The sequence below is a fragment of the Ptychodera flava genome, chromosome 17, assembly GCF_041260155.1.
Source record: "Ptychodera flava strain L36383 chromosome 17, AS_Pfla_20210202, whole genome shotgun sequence".
Lineage (NCBI taxonomy): Eukaryota > Metazoa > Hemichordata > Enteropneusta > Ptychoderidae > Ptychodera > Ptychodera flava.
This window is the reverse complement of record NC_091944.1, coordinates 23,385,382-23,404,950: the sequence shown is the minus strand read 5'-3', so window position 1 is coordinate 23,404,950 and position 19,569 is coordinate 23,385,382.

The window sequence follows — 19,569 nt, the reverse complement described above, 5'->3', positions numbered from 1 at the left end:
TGGCACTTTCAAGCTCTACAGACGGAGTCCAGCAGCTCTGAATGAGCGAATTAGGCGTGTGTGATATAGTTATTGGAACCAACACTGAAAGAACCGGGAGAATTTGAATGGTTTAACAAGAATGGTTGTTATATTTGATGACCAGTGGACCCATCCTCTACAGTGCACATGTAATTTATGCGCAGCTACTTACCCTGCTGGAACCGTAGGGATGTTGCACAATACCTTTTCCAGTATGACTTTCGCAATACCATTCCGGTTGCTTAGCAACTTGTGATGTCATGACTGAGATGTAACATTCTACAGTTTTCATGAAAAATTTCTACAGAGTTTTTCTGAACGATCTCGTTAACTAACTTTCATATCCATTTAATCCATAATGTCGTAGGTATTGTTCCAGCGGCGGACTAAATCCTTCTTGTTTTTGAATTTCTAGTGCCTGCTTGAAAATGTCCGAATGTCTGAATGTCCGAATGTCTGAATAAGTTCTGACCCGTTTTCTGTTGTTGTACCTTTTTCTTGTATTTGTGTAAGCAGCTGTTTATATTGAACGTAATAATGTTTATACTTCTCTCGTCTCTTTGCTACACCCGTTTTTCCTTGTATCACATCAATAATAACACCTGGTATAGGAGTTAAAGCTAAAAGAACTGGAACTGTCGGAATTGCTGCTATGACAGCAGAACTTACAAGAATTCCCTTAGTCACATTAAGAGCCATATCAATTCGACCCATCAATTTGTAACTTCGTCGATATGCGGCGCTAGTTCTTTCGATATAGTCGGCCAATTGTTCAACGCTTTCAACAACTGAGACGTGCATTTTTTTTACTGTATATGTAAGGGATTATAAAAATAATTGTAGTAATATAGAAAGACAATATGGCAGAAGGAGGAGAAGAAAATATACCACTCCAGGATTTCGATGATGCAAATTTGAATGATGATGATGATGCTACTGCTGAAACATACTTTATAGACGATGATAATGCTCTTGCAGAAGCCGATCCTTTCCTGGATAGCCCGCAGGTGGGTCGTTTGGTTGAACTTGGAGTAGAACTTAAAATACATATGGCTGAACAATTCTTAGATGAAAATAATATTACTGATGAAGCAGCACGAATTGAATTGATTACTAATGCTGAGATTAGGGATAGAAGGCTATATTATAAAGATCTCAGGCTATCAAAACTTTCAGGAAGTGGATTTAGATCGCTCAAGACATTAAAAAAAGAAGCGGGAGGATATGAATTTGTAACTAAAGTATACAGTAAGACGGGGGACAGCGCAGAGCCCGAATATGTGAGTCGTACATTGTATTTTGAAGATGTGAAAAATGATAAAATACCGGCTGAGAAGATGACGCCAGAAGACATGGGTGTATACAAAGATGAACTGACATTCTTACGGCAAGATGCTTCTGGTAATGCAGATAAAATACAAGCTTTTGAAAATAAAATCGAACAATGGAACAATCTAAACCCAGAATATAGAGCTATTAATGATGAATTAAGAATTGCGAATATGCGTCTTGGTGAGCTTAACAAACGAAAAAGTTAAAATAAGGCTAGAGAAAAGAGAAGTTGAAAACAGTTAAAGGAAATTCCTGAAGAACACACCCAAGCAAAAGAAAAGCTGAAAAACTAATAGCTGAACTCATAACAAGAGAAGCTAAAATTGACAATCGAATTGAATACGAAAATGGTAAGATTAATGAGGCACATGAAAGTCTTGCTACGACTAGGTCTCTTCGTGATGTAATTTCCGATCCAGATTTGTCACTTAGGTTGAAACTGACAGAGTTATTTAAGCGGAACGGTATTACAATAGCGGCATTACTTACTGCCCTTGGAATGACAATATCAACAATTGCCCTGGCTGTGACTAAAGTAGGAGGGGGAGCGGGAGCAAACACAGGTGGTTCAGGTCCGCCCAAAGGCTCAAGCGATAGCTACACAAAAGCGAAAGAAATTGTAAAGCAATTTGGTGAATGGTTAAAAACATTGGCCGCAAAAAGTGCTGCTGCAATACCAGGTTTAATCGGTTCACTTGTCAGTTTTCTATTAAAAACAGCGGGATCGGTGGTTGGATTTGTTGGAGAACAGCTATGGATATTTTTAACTGGATTAACATTAGTCATTATAAATAAAATTATGTATTGATATATGACCCCGCATGTTTGGTGAAAAGAATATTGCAAAGTTTCTTTCTAAAAATAAAGACCTATTTGGTTTCTCTGTCGAATTGGAATGGTGCAAACTTCGGCGGGTAAATCGACATATACTTCGAGCAAATCCAGGTGTCCGACTCAAAGATGATAATCTATATCATAACATATTAGCTTTCATTAAGGAATGTCAAAAGACTAACTTCTTTAAGCGACTAGAATTCACAACGTCTTTCAGGAGATTGACAATGATGAAATGGAAGTCCAACATTTACAAGAATATTGGGTTCTTCGATTGATTCGCGACACAGGTAATCGATTTATCTTTCAGGCAGACGGAAATATTTATGTGAAGATGTGATTTATTTTTTTCTTTTTAACTGTAATTTTTTCTTCTTCACTACTATATACATTACACGAAAATGGGGTACGATAGAACATTATCACCGACTTTCACCAACCGAATACCGAAGGGAACGAAGTCAGAAAGAACTCATCATGTGATTGCTCATAATCCAAGTGAGGCAGATCCAGGCCAGACACTTATCATACGATGTCCAAAGTTAGAAAGCGGAGTAGTACTAGTTCCAGATACTTTCGACCTGGTTTTTGATCTCGAAGTAATGGGAGATGGAGATACCCGTATAGTACAAAATGTTGCAAAAAATTTGGTGGAGCGTATGGTTCTAAAATTCGAGGGGCAGGAACTTCTCAATTTGAATAAATATAACCTTATTGAATGTTATCGCGATCTCTTCAAACATAAAAAGGAGAGAACGAACATGACACTGTACGGAATTCAGAACGAAAATCTAAGAAATTGAGAAGTGGCGCGAAAGATGCAAATCACGACATCCATGACGATAATTTACTTTTCGACACGTATAAAACAAAATATGCTATTCGTTTGACTCATCCTCCCCCTCATAACAGGCCATGGAGTTGCATATCCAAAAGAGTTAGGGAGTCATATTGAATGGGAAATTACGCTTGCACCCGTCTCCCAATTAATTGTCAATAGCTCTAGTACTGATACACCCAATTATAAATTAAAAAACATTCAAATGGAATACGAAACATTAAGTGATCCCGAACTCGCGAGGTCAACTGCTGGTTATTACAACGGTGGAAAAGTTACCTTTACGAGCATATACATTATTTTAGAACAATCCCATTCAAGAATCGACACGGTTATCAATGAAAATATAAATGTACCACGACGTAGCATTAGAGGTATCGCGATACTCTTCACTAAAAATCAGAATCAGACAGAACTGAACAGTGAACTTTTCTTTAACCCATCCATTGAATCTGTGTCTGTATCAATCGAAGGCATTGCAAATAAATGTACGCTCAGAAGATGATACCAAGACATTTTTGGAAAGAAACACGACGGTATTTTGCTGAAGATAAAGATTGGTGTGAAATTGATATAGATGAAGCCGATTATTTGATGAGTAAATTCTGTCTGTTTATCGATCTGCGTAGTTTTAAAGATATTGAGTTTCATGGAAATGGTCTTAGAGTAATGAACACAAAAGATGGAATACAGCTTGAAATCTTGAAGAAAGACACTTCAGTTGGGGCTGGCGACGACGCTCGCGATGATAATATGTTTGCTCATGTTTATGTTATCAGTGATGCTCATGTCTCCATTAAGAATAGTAGATTAAATTCTATAGAATTTTAGTTAACTCCGAAGGGGAGGTCCGTCCTATCGGCCATGTTTCTGCCAGCCATTCGCCCGTGTCCTGATTATATAACTGCACACGTTTGATATCATTTGGCGCCATCATGATTTTACTACGCTTTTCACTACGGATTTCTCCAGGTTTTTTCCGTACAAACTGTACAAATTGTGCCGGCTCCGGCTTCTTCCCAGTTTCAAACAGATCTTTATAATCTTCAAAGTTCAAATGTTTTCTAACACAAACATCTTTTATCCCTTTATTTTTTTTCGTCTCGGAAGTTGGAGTCCGAAAAGCATACACTTTCGAGCGTATGCCGACAAAATCAAGAATAGGTACTCCATTCAACTCATCTTTAAATTTACCTATCACCTTTTTATTAATCTTTGGAAAATCGGGGCTGCTCATCCCACTAGTATCATATATAGACTCATTACCATTCTTTTCCACATCTTCTCGGACTATATCATTGAAAGTTACGTCTGGGGAAGGAAGAGGCACACTGTAAACAAAACTGTCAGTATCCATGTAGGCTAATCGTATTCCAGGGAACCGCTTTCGAAAGTAATTGTAATGTCTCTCATACATAAGCAGCTTAGAAAGTTCAAGCACCGCCGCACCAATGAAAACTGGCTTTACATATCGATGTTCATCCGTTTCAGTTCCAGTAGGGCACTGTCGCAGGAATCTCCATCCTCTTCGGAGTTATGTGAGTTATATGTTCATCTTTGGATTATACTTCTGAATCTTTTTACGACCACTATCCAGTACCGTTCCGGTCCGAAACAAATTTAAAGTCTCTGTACTTTCGAACATCTTCTATTGTCTTACCGAACATTGCATTATTCATAAGCTTATAGAAATTCTTTTCAAAATCTGTCTTCCCCTTTGTCCTCATTTTAGTGTTAAAGTCAATGTAGTCGGCGAGACACGGCGCCTCTTCGAAGGCAAGCGCCCGATACACCTTTTTCAGTCGCATTCCCATCCGAAGATAGAATTCAAGCAACTTGTAGTGTAAGACGTATCTCTCTCTGTCCATAAGACTTGTAATCAGTCGACTGCCCTGCCTCGGAAATTCATAGTGATGCGGCGCTAATGGTAAATTGTCATGTTCTTCATGTAGTTCGACCGGAAGTCTACTTCTAGAAAACTTGGAGGAAATCTAGCGCCAGGTCCCCAATCCAAGCCTGCTCCGCCATTCTGAGCAGACCATTCTAACAATTCTTCCATCGTCATCCAATGAAGTCCGCCAACCGGCATCGGTTGACTCATCGCCCAGCCATAAAGATTATTAGCATCGAGATATTTTATTTCGGACAACGGCTTCTCCGGATCGTAACTCCCACCAGTGGCGGCCGGATGATTTGTTTGTAAATAATGAATATTACACTGGCTGATACCGCCTCTAATTCCCCTCTGAATGAAATTCATCTGCTCAGCATCTTGAATTAGTTTAAACTTATTACCTGTATAAAGTAACATGGCATCCCATGTCAAGCCGGGCGCTGACATATAGTGGGCTGGATCTAACTTATATGCTTCTAAACATGTGTCACGGAAATTTTCGAATATATTCGCAAGAAGGAGAACGTCTGTCTCACAATAGAATTCCATATAATCACGAATCGTCTTACATCCAACTTCGTCCCATACTCGCAATGCATGTTCGTAATCAGACTCAGAAATCCCCTCTTCTGTCAATTCGCTATAAAATTTGTGTCTGTCCGGGAGCTCCTCCTCTTCTAGTCTGTCAACCGAGTCTAAATATTCGTAGGGAAGAAACCTTTCGCCCGCTGAATGTCCGGGTACGAAAGTGGTACTGCCGTCCATCCATCCTCCGGCACAGTCTTTGCCAACTTCGCGAGCGACCCAGACATCAACTGAGCACTGTCCATAAACTTTATAGAAAAGAAACGTTTCTTTGTCTCCCTCCCCCCATCGACAACAATTGAGGCACTAAAAATAAATGTTTTCATAAGACACATAATTCCACCATTGCCCGTCTTAGCTATGATATTTGGCTCTGGTTCCGAAGGGTCCCCGATTTCATGTATTTTTTGTAAAATAAAAGAACCATCGTATCCCTTGAGGTTGTGAAAGTAGATAGGAATGGTTCTCGACGGGCGGCACTTTTCACAATAAAAAGTCGTTCCGTCCTTCACTATTCGGTATCCAGCTTGCTCTCCACATGCAATACAGTTTGGATCGTTGTAATTAGAAGGATCTTTCATCGGTTTTATTTTCCAATAATACGATTTCGAATAATACTCGGCCTTTTTCTTCATATCGTTGAGAAATTCTGTAACACAGGAGAGGCCCGTGAATGTTCTTTTACCATAAACTTTCGACCCGCCTTCGGAGCCCGGCCACCGTTCAATCATAACATACGAAAGACAAATTGGAATGTGCCGGCCGGTGCCCCGCTCAATAATTGCTTCAGTATCTGCATAGATAACGTAGGGACAGGGCACCTTCTTCTTATGTCCTTCGAATTGACACACTTCCTTAGGAAAAACTGGCTGAGCCGTGTCTGTTCCACAGTATACCTGATGTATTTCTAATTCTTCTGTTGACACAAAACCTCGTTTACAAACCATACAAATACACTTCCGTCTGTGCACATTCTTACGATTATTTTGAGAATTAAGAAGGCGATTTAACGCAGTAATTGGTACGAAGTGGCTCCTTCTGGTCTTCGCCAACTATCAGTAAGATATTTGCTATTTGATTCCTATCCGCTTCGGAACGGCTCCGCCTTCCGTTCCGTCACGGCTCCGCTACAGCTACTATATAACACAGTTATGTCGGACGGGGTGGGATCATTCTCGTAGATCTGAAATACTTGGAGTTTGATGCTTGGATTTTGCTGCTCGAAGCGCTTGAATACAGTCTCATCGGTGGGCGTAGGAAATGGTATTCCATCAAAAGAGTAATCAGCCATAAATGGAGTGTACGTATTCCATTTTTTCCTAGTCTGTCCACATTTCTTTTTACGAAAGTGCGGGTCACCTAACTTTATACTTGCTACGACGGCGTATTGAAAACAATTCTCGCTGCCGAAGGAAGAATAAGATCGCTCACACAATGTTTATTTTTTAACCATCCAGGAAGTTGGACTGCGCCAGCCCCCGGTCCGGCCCCGAGTAAAACTTCTACTAGAATTACTTCAAAATTAAGTATCTCCTCGAGAACGAGACCAGAACCCTCAACATTTTCAATTGTATCAAGCATATGGTCGTAGCGATCTATTAATTGTTGTTTCACATCCGCCCCTCTTACATCTTTTGTGTATGTATCTTTTAATTTAACAGGCAATGTACGAATTTGTATATTACCGTTTTTCGGATCCGATAATTTGACTTCCATTTCTGCATAAACAGAGTACATCTTTCTTTCTTTGGCCATACCTTCAATATCCACCAGCGTTTCAATATCCTCGACTCGCTTGACTTCAGGAAATTCTTTTCGTAAAACTGCTCCCTTGAATGCTGTACGTAATCGACGGGCCATAATAATCTTTATGATATATACTATCCTAAATTTTTTTAAAAAGAGAAAATAATTATTCTATGATAGGTCATCAAAATCTACTATAATATTTTTAGCAGCATTTATTTGTTTATATATCTCACCTAATCTTTCTAAGTCGACTAGTTCTTCCACATCTTGAATTTCTGGTTTATTAGGCGCAGCACAAAATAACCTCTCAACAGTGAAAGAAAGAGCACGCTTATTAAGCGCGGTTTAAATGCTAAGAATTCTATCTTACTACCTTTCCAGATATTACGAGGTACAATAGCAGGATTTTCTCTGGCTGGCAATGGGCTCACTGCTTTAAAACCACAGTCAATTTCTTGAACCATATCAATACATGTAGCGAAATCGTGAGCCCCTCCCCCTCTTTTAAACTGAAATTTAAAATACGCAACTGGCTGCGCCTCGCTCCCTCGCTTCTGATACACTTTAGATGGATTGTAAAATCCGCAGGAATTCGTTCCGATAATATTCTTGGAGTGAGCGGCCAGGCTTGCAGCATAACTTTTAGCAGTGTTTGCATCGAAACTTTCACCTAAGGTACGGAATACTATTAAATCGGTAAACTTTTGAAGACTTTGTTGCCAACGGACACACATTTCATCGCATGTAGCAGGATCGTTGGATCCATATTTAGGCCCGATTGGGAAAACCACTTCTAGCTCACTGTCTACGTATATGAAAGGATCTACCAAAGATTCACCAAATATGAGTTTGTCGTCACTGATTTGAATTTCTCCGGTTTCAAGTATTTTTATTGCATCTGAAATAGAAAGGATTGTCATTGTATTATCGTATATATCTTAATAAAAAATAATTTAAAAAAATTTTTTTTCTATGATATAGTATCCCAAAATGTCATACATATTCATAAATGGACCAACTGGAAGTGGTAAGAGTTACGATGCAGTAAATTTGGCGGAGGGGCCGGAGGTGACTCACGTACCAGAATTTGACACTAGTTTTTCTAGCAACATTGCCGACTTTTATAATGGGAAAGTTTTGATTGCCGATTTTCAGAACCAGTTTATAGAACATACTCTTAGTTTACAATGTCGGGCTGGGAGGGCCTCCCCTTCGGAACGCTACATTATTTGTGACTCTTCCATAATTCAACATCTAACTTTTTCTAGAATCCGGGGCGTTTCCGTGGCAGCAGAAGAAAAAAAGATTGTTTCTAGAGCATTTAACCATTTACATAGTTTCATTATCATATTCAAAGATATGCCTTGGGATTATTGCAGGCGGAATATTCTGACTCGAGCCAGACAATATGAAATAGCCGCCTTAGAAGAACTAGAAGAGATTCACAATAAGTTCAAACAGACTTTCTTAGAAATTTGTAATGACTACAGGCTTCCATGTTTGGTAATTCATCAATCTCTTACGCCTGCCCATCTCAAGAATATACTTAATCCAACGATTGATACCGAGACAGTCGGACCAGTAGAAGAATCTCCACGAGCTTTTGACTTTGGAATTGCATGGAGCGGCGGCAGCCAGGGATTTTTAATAGACGGTTTCGGCAAGGAGGAACTTGAAAAAGCGTACTATCCACCTGGACAAGAACAACTAGAACAACCTCGAGTCACACTCAAGAACCTACACAAACTTCTTAATGCTTGTGAATCTGTGCACGCTTATAATGCTTCTTTTGACTTACGAGCACTTGATATGATGAAAAGCAAGACTTTGAAGTTACTTGTCTATGGCTCATGTCAGTTGTGTACATTATACTTCAGCCAGAACTTATAGATAAAGCTGAACAAGGGGGACTCGAAAGAACGGATAAGGGCAACATGTACAGTCGCTTTGAAGATCTTGCAAACTTAATATGTTCAGGAACCGAGGTACCACCTCATCCACATACTGCCGAAAAAGATGCAGTAAGTGAACATTACTTACGACAGTACATGATAAATACTTGGCCAGGTGGTTGGAAGCGGGGTGGTAAACTGACACTTTCGGCTTTCAAGAAATTAAGACTTCTTCCATGGTACTTATTGAATAACTTTCGTAAATACTTACGTTAGTACTTGCGTTAGTACTTACGTTAGTACTTGACAAGTACCAGCACAGGAACTTACGAAGTTCTAATAACATTTTCCTCCGGCTCCCAACTATTGAAACTTTCTGGATAACCTTTCCATTTTATCAGATAATATTTCTTTCCTCTAATTTTTTTCGTCTTCAAAATTCGTTCTACTCTGTACAGCTCGTGGCCGTTCCAAAGGGCGCTCTGAAGTTCATCAGAATAGAAAGTGCCGAGTATTTCCTCTCCATTCAGATCTTTTATTTTGTAAACTGGTGGCGTTCCTAGTCCAGCTGCATACACCACTTTTGAAACTATAAAAATCTCCTCTGTCCAATTTGGTAAATATCCCTTCTTAAAAGTGGTCTTGTATTTTGTAATTCGGACCCTTTCTCCCGGCTTGAATTCAGGGTTAGCTCCCATGGCTGCCAACTCAGGGTAAAGTGTATAAAATGCCTGCCAATCGTTCTCCTCTGTTACATCGACGGGTTTCATTTTGATACTTCCGTGAACGGTGTTATTGTAATTCTCAAGAAGTTCTGGTAGAATGGGGAGCCAGGAACGTGTCTGTCTGTATGTGAAGTATTTCCACATCATCGTCTTTAACGTACGATTAAAACGTTCAACAACGCTAGCTTTTTTGTCACTGTAGGTGTGAAACCAGTGAATGCCTGACTCCTCCAACCACCCCTGCATTTTTCGGTTCGTAAATTCCCGCCCCTCATCTGTCTGAAGTTTGTCGGGTTGCCTCCCGGATTTCTTAATCACGTCTTGTAGCGCCTTCAGAGTATCATCAGCCGTTTTTGACTGTATCGGCCTGGCCCATGCGTATTTACTGAGCACATCGATTACTGTTAGCATGTATCGAATGTTTTTATTCTCTTTTGCAAATGCTGCAAGGAATTCCACGAGACCGCCTGCCACTGTGAGTATCGATGTTACGAAAATGCGCCGGCCCCTTCGGAACGCGCCACGAGTACGAGGTACCGGTTTATGTAGATTATAAGTTAGCTGAGTTTTTAACCAGTCCTGTACCTCTTTCTTAGTAACTTTCAGTCCGCTGGCCCGTGCTGCGTCATACAATTTTTGTACACCTCCAAAACCAGTTTTCGGGTTGTAATATAATTCTCTAAGAGTACCTTCGGGCGCCTTCCATGATTGTATATTAAACGAAAAATTGAATGTCGTACGGATGCCGTAAATGAAATACTAGTTTACTGAATGGCCTACTTTTCAATTGTCTGACCAGGTCCGTGGCCTCCCGTTCTGACACCTCCATTCCATATTCTTTTATAATAGTCTTGTTGTCTGTCTTGCTCGGTGTGCAAAATAGTACTAACATCTGTATGTTTTCCCTGAATGGTTTACTAATACTAGTATATTGTTGAGTCAGAACCCAGACAGATATCCGTCGTGTCTTGCGCTGAAACCAAGTTTGACTAAAACGTCACTGCGCTTCTTCATATCTTTGGACGAGGCGCAGTCGTCGAGGATTATTAAAGTGTTCGTGCCAGCCCATTCCTTATGTACGAAGGCTAGTGTATCATCCACAGCATCGAGTCCGACCGGAAACACAAAACACGTTGTCATCGGCAAAATGAATCTTTTATTATATGTTTCATTGTTCATGAATGTTGGACAAATGAAAACTATATATTCAAATTTCCTTAAGTACGGACCGGTGAGGAGATCCATTACATATTCTGTTTTGCCAGAATTTGTCGGTCCAGTTATAATCATGTTGAATGGTACAGTTGCATACATCGGATCTATATACTGTACATAAATGTAATGAATATTGCTAAAGATAACAAACCAATTTTACCATATTCGTGAATAGGGTCTGCGCCGGTCACGGCTGCTGCCCGTTCGGGGAGGGAGGGGAGGCCCCCGAGTCGTGTCATTGTGAGGTGACTCTCCGGGCTCGTCCTGCCACTTCACAGGATCCTCTTCCCCTTCCATCTCATGTATAGCACTTTCTCGAACTTCCGTGTTTATATCACCATTCACCCCGAAGACCATAGATTCTGTTGCGTATTGCAATTCATTATTATAACCTGAGATTGCCGGGCCCGAAAGAATAACCATCTCAGACGGCAAGAGAAGTAAATTGGGTGAAACTGCCATATCAAGTTTGACACCAGTATTCATTATTGTGTCTTGATATCGCCTATAACTAATTACTTTGTCAGTATTACGAATTTCATCTTCGAGGAGAACGCCGAATTCTTTTCTTACTTGCTCTGCACTGCCAGTATCGCCTACTATGGTACTGCGAATATTTGCTTGTGCGCCAAGTATGCAATATACGTAGGCTTCAAGGCTTTCATTGAGGCGAGCAGACCGGCCTTTGTTAGTCCCGAGTCTCCCTTCAGAGGAATGAAACTATTATATTGTCCCTCCGATCCATCATTTCGGAAGAAATAATAGTGTGGTCTGTCTTTGTCGGGCAGTACATGTTTTTTCTTTCCAAAAATGGTATGTGTATAGAAAACGCCTCCGTCGTCAGAGAGGAAAAAGTCGTGACCATTGTATACAGCGGCAGGCTGTCGAACGGGGCCACGGTTAGTGTAATATTCATATCCATAACCAAGACCTGAGTTTTGACCTTTTCGATAACGAAAGTCGGACTTCGTTGGACTTATATTTCCAAATTCTGTACATAGAAGTTCATATTGGACGAGATTGTACGGATTGTCGCCCGCTTTGAAGGTGGGGGTATCGTCTGGAAGTGCAACGCCCATTTCATGAAGAATACGACGTATTGTAAAATATACATGGAAACGGCAGAATGATCGTATTTGCGGAGGAAATTTCTTATCGACGAGATGGGCGAATGATATACCACAACCAGTAGTGCTGCACCATACGGCCAAATTTAATTGCTGGTCCCATATTTCATGTGCGGGCCGCCCAGCCATACATTACTTTCTTTAGCTGATTCGATGAGTGATTACATTATCTTTAAATATATCCCGTGGATGAAAAGTAAATTTATCTGTCGGCGTTACATATATTTCTAAGTCCATGAGAATAGGTTTTACTCCCCCATTCGGTTTGGAAGGAATATCAGCATGCTGTACTGTCGGTACGCTCGTCTTATTCAATTGAAAAGCAACTGGGAATAAGTCTGTACTCATTATTCGTGTTTCTATATACAGATAGATTTAAATGGAGGAGAATTTTCCATACTTCGGAATCCCTATCGGAACGGTACTAACATTCCAGACCATGTTAATATTATATTTCGGATTCAGGTTTAAACGAATTTTTTATTTTTTACTAAGAATAGATAACATACTGCAAACAATGGAGAATTTAATAAAGTCATCGGCAGCGGCAAATACGCGTTCCGAAGGGGCACTACCTTCGGCGCCTTCGGACGCTCAATCCATAATAGAGACAAAACGTGAAAAAATACTCTGTGTCATCGCAAGTGGTCAAAGTAAGTTATTTTTTGGTAAGGAGTTTACAGTTAAAGAAGTGGAAACGTGGAAAGATGAATTCATAACACGAGCCTTCAAAATGTACGAAGCGAAATACAGTTCTCTTATAAGTGATACCATCACTCAAAGTTTCATAGATCTAGGAGCCCGTGCAATAAGTCAGGTAGTTCCAATCGATGATCGAGATAACTATGCCACTGATCTTAAAAAGGATTTTATTCTAAACAGTGAAATAAAACGATTATCAGGACGGATAGCCTACACGTGGGGGCCCGTGATTGCTCTAGTTTCCACCGGTTTAATTACAGGTAAACATTTAAATTTTAAAAAATCGGGCTTAATATAATACCTGAAATAAATGGATTCAACTTCGCAAGCACCGACTCAGCAAACGACTCCGTCACCGACTCCGTCACCTCCGACGACACAGCGCAACATAGAGAAAATTACGTTACCGACGAAGCATCCAGGGAGAGTTGCTGCGGGCAAGCGACTAGCGGAATGGAACAGGCAAAACAAGGAGAAGAAACGCCAAGCAATGATTATGCGTTCGAAGGGATAGCGATGCGGTAGCGGCAAACTGTATAAGCCCCTTTCAGGACCGTTCCGATAGGGTACCACCACAACAGTGTGATAGCTGGTATAATAAATGTTATCTTGTTTTAGGAATTGTGGGAGTTTCATTGACTGCATTAGGCTATATTGGGGCGTGCTCGGCATAATTGTCCCTTCCGGAAGATCCTCCCCAGAAAGCGAAAAAAACAGAGCCGTAGCAGCTCCCTCCGAATTCCGCGGGTTCCGTAGGGGAGGGAGCGCAGGTCCAGCTCCTCTACATTGTATGAGATGGATTAACTCCGTAATTTTTTATTTTTCTATTTTATATACTAGTCAGCAATCATGGATACTAAAACAGTTGTAAACACAATGTACGATGGTATTGTAATTGCAGGACTTGCGATGGGATATCTAATGATCTCCAGCAAATTTCTGAAAATAGATATGGGCGATCCAAGTCGACCAAATTTAATTCGATTGGCAAAATTAGGCGGTGCGACTGCTGCCGCGGTTGCGACCAAAGATCTCCTTGAACAGAAAAATATTATTCCTGCAGAACCTTATACTTGTAATGGGCACCTTCGGAATATATATTCATCGAACATTATACTTAGTAATATATACATACAACGTACAACGATGATCATTTGGATTGTAAGCAAAACAGGCGAACCGGTTACTGTTAATTTTAACCCTAGCATTGACATGACACAGTTTACGAAGATAAGACTGCTAGAGTGTGGACTATATAATTCATGGCATAACATAATGGGGACAAATCATAAGGGGACAAATAATGTACTAAAATACCAAGAAGGTGACCAACCGAAGAAGACTAAATCAATACGTCCAGGTAACTACAATATCGATACGTTAAACAAAGCAATCGGGTTGAAGCAAAAAATTAATTTTGAAAAACATCTGCCGACAAACCATGTTTATCTAACTTTGGCTAAAGATATTAAAGTCTATTTCAATGCCACAGGTAGCTTCGCCAACGTCGTCGGCTTTTCAGATAAACCTGAGGACAACCCCGTGACAAAAAGTACTATGAGTCCAGGTCGAGCAGATTTCTTAACAGTTACTAAATACATAGTTCATTCAGATGTCGTTGATGTTACTGGAAATTATGTTTCATTTGGCTCTGGTGAATACATACAGGGAAAATTATCGGACTGTTTACAAATACTTCCCGTCAAGGATACAAAAGAAATAAGTGAAAAGGTCACCTATGATTTTAAAAACGGGGTGCAATTTCCATGCCATTGAGAAAAGGCTCAGATTACATGAGTTCAATTCGTATTTGGATAACAGATCAGGATGGAAACATAGTTAATTTCAATAACTGGCCAACTAGCTTTTGTATTGAATTGATGTAGCTATCGGAAGATAAACCATCCCACGACCAATCCACCAGCAATATAAATCATTTCATATTTCTTTTGCTCAGGACTAGGCTGATAATAATCTGAGAATTGAACTGCTTCGCCTAACGTAGAGTTGGCCACCGCTTCTGCTTCTTCCAGGATTTCTGCATCTGTATCTCTTAACTCAGCTGCAGCATGCGCGTCCTTTGCTTGATTTTCTCTTTCCCAATCAGCTTGAAGTAATCTTTTTTCTGACCAGACGTTGCGATCATGTTCAAATTTTTCTAATGCTTTATCATGTCGAACCTTCTCTTCAATAAGAGCGTCACCATTACCGGAAAGCTTTTGTCCGATAATATTTCCTCCTGTGAATGCCGTTGCATTTAATACAGCACCGAGAACTGTCATTCCTATAGCTGAAGCCATGATGGTTAGTTGTATATTACAAGGTATTATTTAATTTTCACTGTATATAGGTCCCTACGGAGTATGTCTGGTCCAAGTAACTTCGGTCTAGGTGCAATTCATGTACAAAATCTCGAGCTTGAAGATCTGAGTGATGTTAAAGTTAACAATAATACTAAGATAGCAGGTAATCATAATAAGGATTACGTTCTTCGTTATAAGGACCGCGAGAAATTTTTTGTCTTAGCCTCTGCCGCGGTGCAAACCCACGAGCATGCTGTAGAATTTTCCGAACTTAAAGACATTGATGAAACCGTAATTGACGCCACAAAGGCTTCGAATGATCCTACTCCTTTTGCTCTGACATGGGATTCGGCTAGTCAGAAATTCATGCCTTATAATGTACCGCGTAACATCTTAGATATATTGGATAGTGAAATTAGAGGTGGAGTTGCTGAACTGCCAGGAACTCCAAATGTTATTTATTTCGATAGCAATGTTAACAAGTACAAGTTGCTAGATTTTCGTAGTTGGCTTACTCCTAAGAATCCATACATTGCACTTCTTGGTATACCGATTCACCTTAAAATTAGTCCTCTTAATACAATAATGAAGGCAGATAATACACTGCGAAGGTGGATAAACGAGGGGGAGAATTATTGCTCGTATACAGCTAGCGGAGTTCCAGTTAGATTATTTTGGGACACAACTTTAAAGAAACTGGGTCTGAAAAGTGTCGGTGATGAGGCAGCTGAATTAACTTTACAGACAGTAAATCAACAGATGACTGATAATATGAAAATACTTCAACATGGTACAGTTCTCATTAGATGTGTAAAGTTAGCTACAGGAGACGAGTTTGATGATTTGGTTGGATATTACGCTATGAAAACAGATAACAGAACAACTTGTGATATTATCATAAGTATTGATAAAGATCGCAATGAAATGAGTATTGAATGTTTTGTTGGTGGGAATAGAGTAGAGAACGACTTAGGAACTACATTTGTACGTAGAGATAAAAGAGTGAACACTTTAGATATCAGTGTTATTCATCTGAAACGTCTCATTTTATTTGAAGTAATGGTCTTCCGTCACATTTTAAGTTCAGAGGAAATTACTAAAATTTTATCTATCGGGTGAACAAGTTCGCACCGATAGGTAGCCATATCAATGACAAAGCCGGGGTTGCTCCACGGTTACCGCATTGACACATATTGGAGCAACGAGTAGTGTTCTGGGGAAGGGAGCTGTGAGGGTTTTCCTACCCTCCCTGTAGCTTTTTTAGGTAAGTGTCTCAGAAAACAACTAATTTTACCACTGTTCTATGTTTCTTTACTTCGGTAAATTTGTTTTGACTGGTGTGTCTTTTAGATTTTTGCGGATGTTTTTAAATTTTTTGGCAATAAGTACCGCTGCGGGGTACGGATTTTATGTTTAGATACTTACAAGTATCCTGGTTGATGTGCTTGTTCTTGTACATTTTGATTAATAGTTCGTTTACTTTGTTTACTGTTTGTTCTGGCTTGTTGTGTATAATACTGAGTGTTGCATAATTGCCTTTCGCATTCGAGTACGTAATCGTTTGTGTTGACAATGACGAAAACCCGACCCTTGTCGAAGGGTTTTTTTTCCCGAAATTTGTCTATTGTTTGCAAGCTGGTTTATCGCGATTCTTTTAGCGCGCGACATGTTTTGTTTCCTTGTTTGAAAGGGTATCTCTAGAAGTGCGAGTTTAGCAGCTTCAGATAGCTTTCAAGTTTTTGTTTTTTGTTGTTCGTGGAGCCCAATTTGACTTTTCTTTGAATTGGTGTTGTTGCGATTGTTTGTGTCTCACGATGTAGCGTAGTCACATTTTACGACTTTATTTGTTGAAATCCTGAGGTGGTTTTATTCTGTTTGGTTTTGTTGGTGTCCGAATTATTTTTAAGGCTTTGCCTAGTACTATTTTACGGAGTTTCATAGTTTGAGCATGAGCGATGATAGTTGTTGTTGAATTTCATGTTGCTGTCGGCTTTTCTTTGGAAATAGCTTATTTATTTCCACGGCCATTTTTTCTGTTACTTAACGGTGATTGTTTATTTTGTATTTAATGTTGTGTTCCAGTTGTTTGTTATGTGTACGATTTTTGTTATTTCTTTTAAGTGTTTGTGTGTTCTATGTAATTTTATGGGTTTTTTTTGGTAGTTCTCTTTTGGAGTATTTGGTGGCCCTAAAAAGGGCCGCTTGGTATGGATTTTTGTTAGCGCTTGGCGCGTTTGTTTTGGCGATAAGCCTAGCTTTTTATGCTTCTTTTCGCCGATTCGATGTGCTTGGTGAGTAGGTGTTTGCCGCCTTCTTGTCACTGTGTGTGCGTACATGGACGGTCTGCATAGCCCTTGAATGTGGTCTCGATTTTACAATCAAACTTACAATTTTGGAGTATATATCAAAACTGATAAACGATTTATATTTTCACGTTTCGCCCCGGTGTTCATTTTGGCCCAGGAAGTCCATCTACCCACCGGGCCCACCCTTTGCAGAGTAGTAAGCTTATGGGGCAAGTAAATATGGATGCGCCGGTGCGATTCAACGATCAGCCTGTATATCGGATCGAACGTCAACAATTTTACGGCTCGGACTATGATTATATAAGTTTATACACAGTCCCTCGTGATAGAGGGACTGTGGTTTATATAAAAAGTATAAGGCGCGGGGTATTATATATTGACTGATTACTGTAGCTATAGATAGGCTACATTCAGGACGGGCAGCGACGGGCAGTAATTAGTAGGCAAAACAGGTGGTTTTCACAGTGGGCAGAACTCGGTGCAATGATACTGAACATTAATAGTAAGCCTGTCACCTTGCAGGTAATAATGTAGGTGAAACAAGGACTTCAAACGCACGATGATACAAACAACACAACAAGTGAAACGTACACATTGAAATACACGCGTTTCTACGTTGTGCCCACCCGGGCCACGCGATTAAAATGTGACTGATACTGCTGGATAGTGTTAATTGGGTCGGTAAACAGTCAATTAATAGTTGAATTGACTACCTGGGTGATTGGCAGGTCGTGTCCAACGACGCATATGCAAAGCAGGCCAAAAGACAAAAGCCCCTAAAGTTATTGACAGCTGGCCAGGGGTCACCATGAATACGTAATGAAGCTTCACTACGCAGAAACTGCGTAGTCAAGCCCTTCTTAACCGGTCAAATCGTCTTGGCATTTTCCCTCGTGATTTTTTCCATTTCACATATTTGGAGGGGGTAATGTTATGCGATGTAGCATTGTAAATAGGCTTGTGACCACATATTTTTATTTGATGCATATAATATGCAATATCTGAACAATAATTTATGTGAAAATAAACAAAATTGTTGGATTGGAAATCTAAATAATTCTACAAAGTATGGATAAGACGTGGTCATTACTTTGAGCTTTGCAACAGCTTTGACTGTTGGTTTTGGCTCGATCACCCTTAAGTCATTAATTTTATTACAGTTTCCTAACCACCCAAAGGCTATTAAGAGATAATACTCATGTTTATATGGTGCATTTTGTCAACATTAATGTTTATATGACATCACCTTCATTTTCCTTGGTTATTGGTTTGATTTTCGATATTTAAGTGACATACAACTTTTTTTTACATTGTGCAATATTTCCACCAGGGCTAAAATAACTTATGGTAAAATCAACCTGATACATTGTACATTTATGCTCTAGCGTTTCTGAAAGAATGAAGTGTAAGGTCATTATGCTATGAAAAATACTGTCCTAACTACACTACGGCAACCGAGAAGGTTCATAAGTCACTTTTGATAGTTACTCAAATTGTAGCATTGACGAATCTTCATTTCTATTTTAACATTAAATTGCATTTCCATTGCGACTTTATTATCTGTTTAATAAGTAAATTCATTTTTATTTAAACTGCTATTTCGACTTAAGATTTCCTTTACATTTTGAATTTCTTTTTACAGTTAGAATCTTTTTCATTTTTAAAATGAAATTCACTTTCATTTCGAGTTTGATTTTGATTTTTGCTCTCAATTAAAAATTGACTTTAGACTTCCTTTACATTTAGACTTTCTTTTTAAAAGTTAGAATCATTTTAAATCTTTGAAAATGAAATTCATTTTAGTTTGAGTTTGATTTTGTTTTTGATATTTTTCTCTCAAATAAAAATTGACTGTAGATTTCGCTTATATTTTGATTGTTGTTTAAAGTTAGAATAATTTTCACTCTTGAAAATGAAATTCATTTTCATTTCGATTTTGATTTTGATTTCGATGTTTTATCTTGAATGAACATTTACTTCAGATTTCCTTTAAAGTTTATATTTTGATTTTTGTTTTCAAGTTAGAATCATATTCATTCTTGAAAA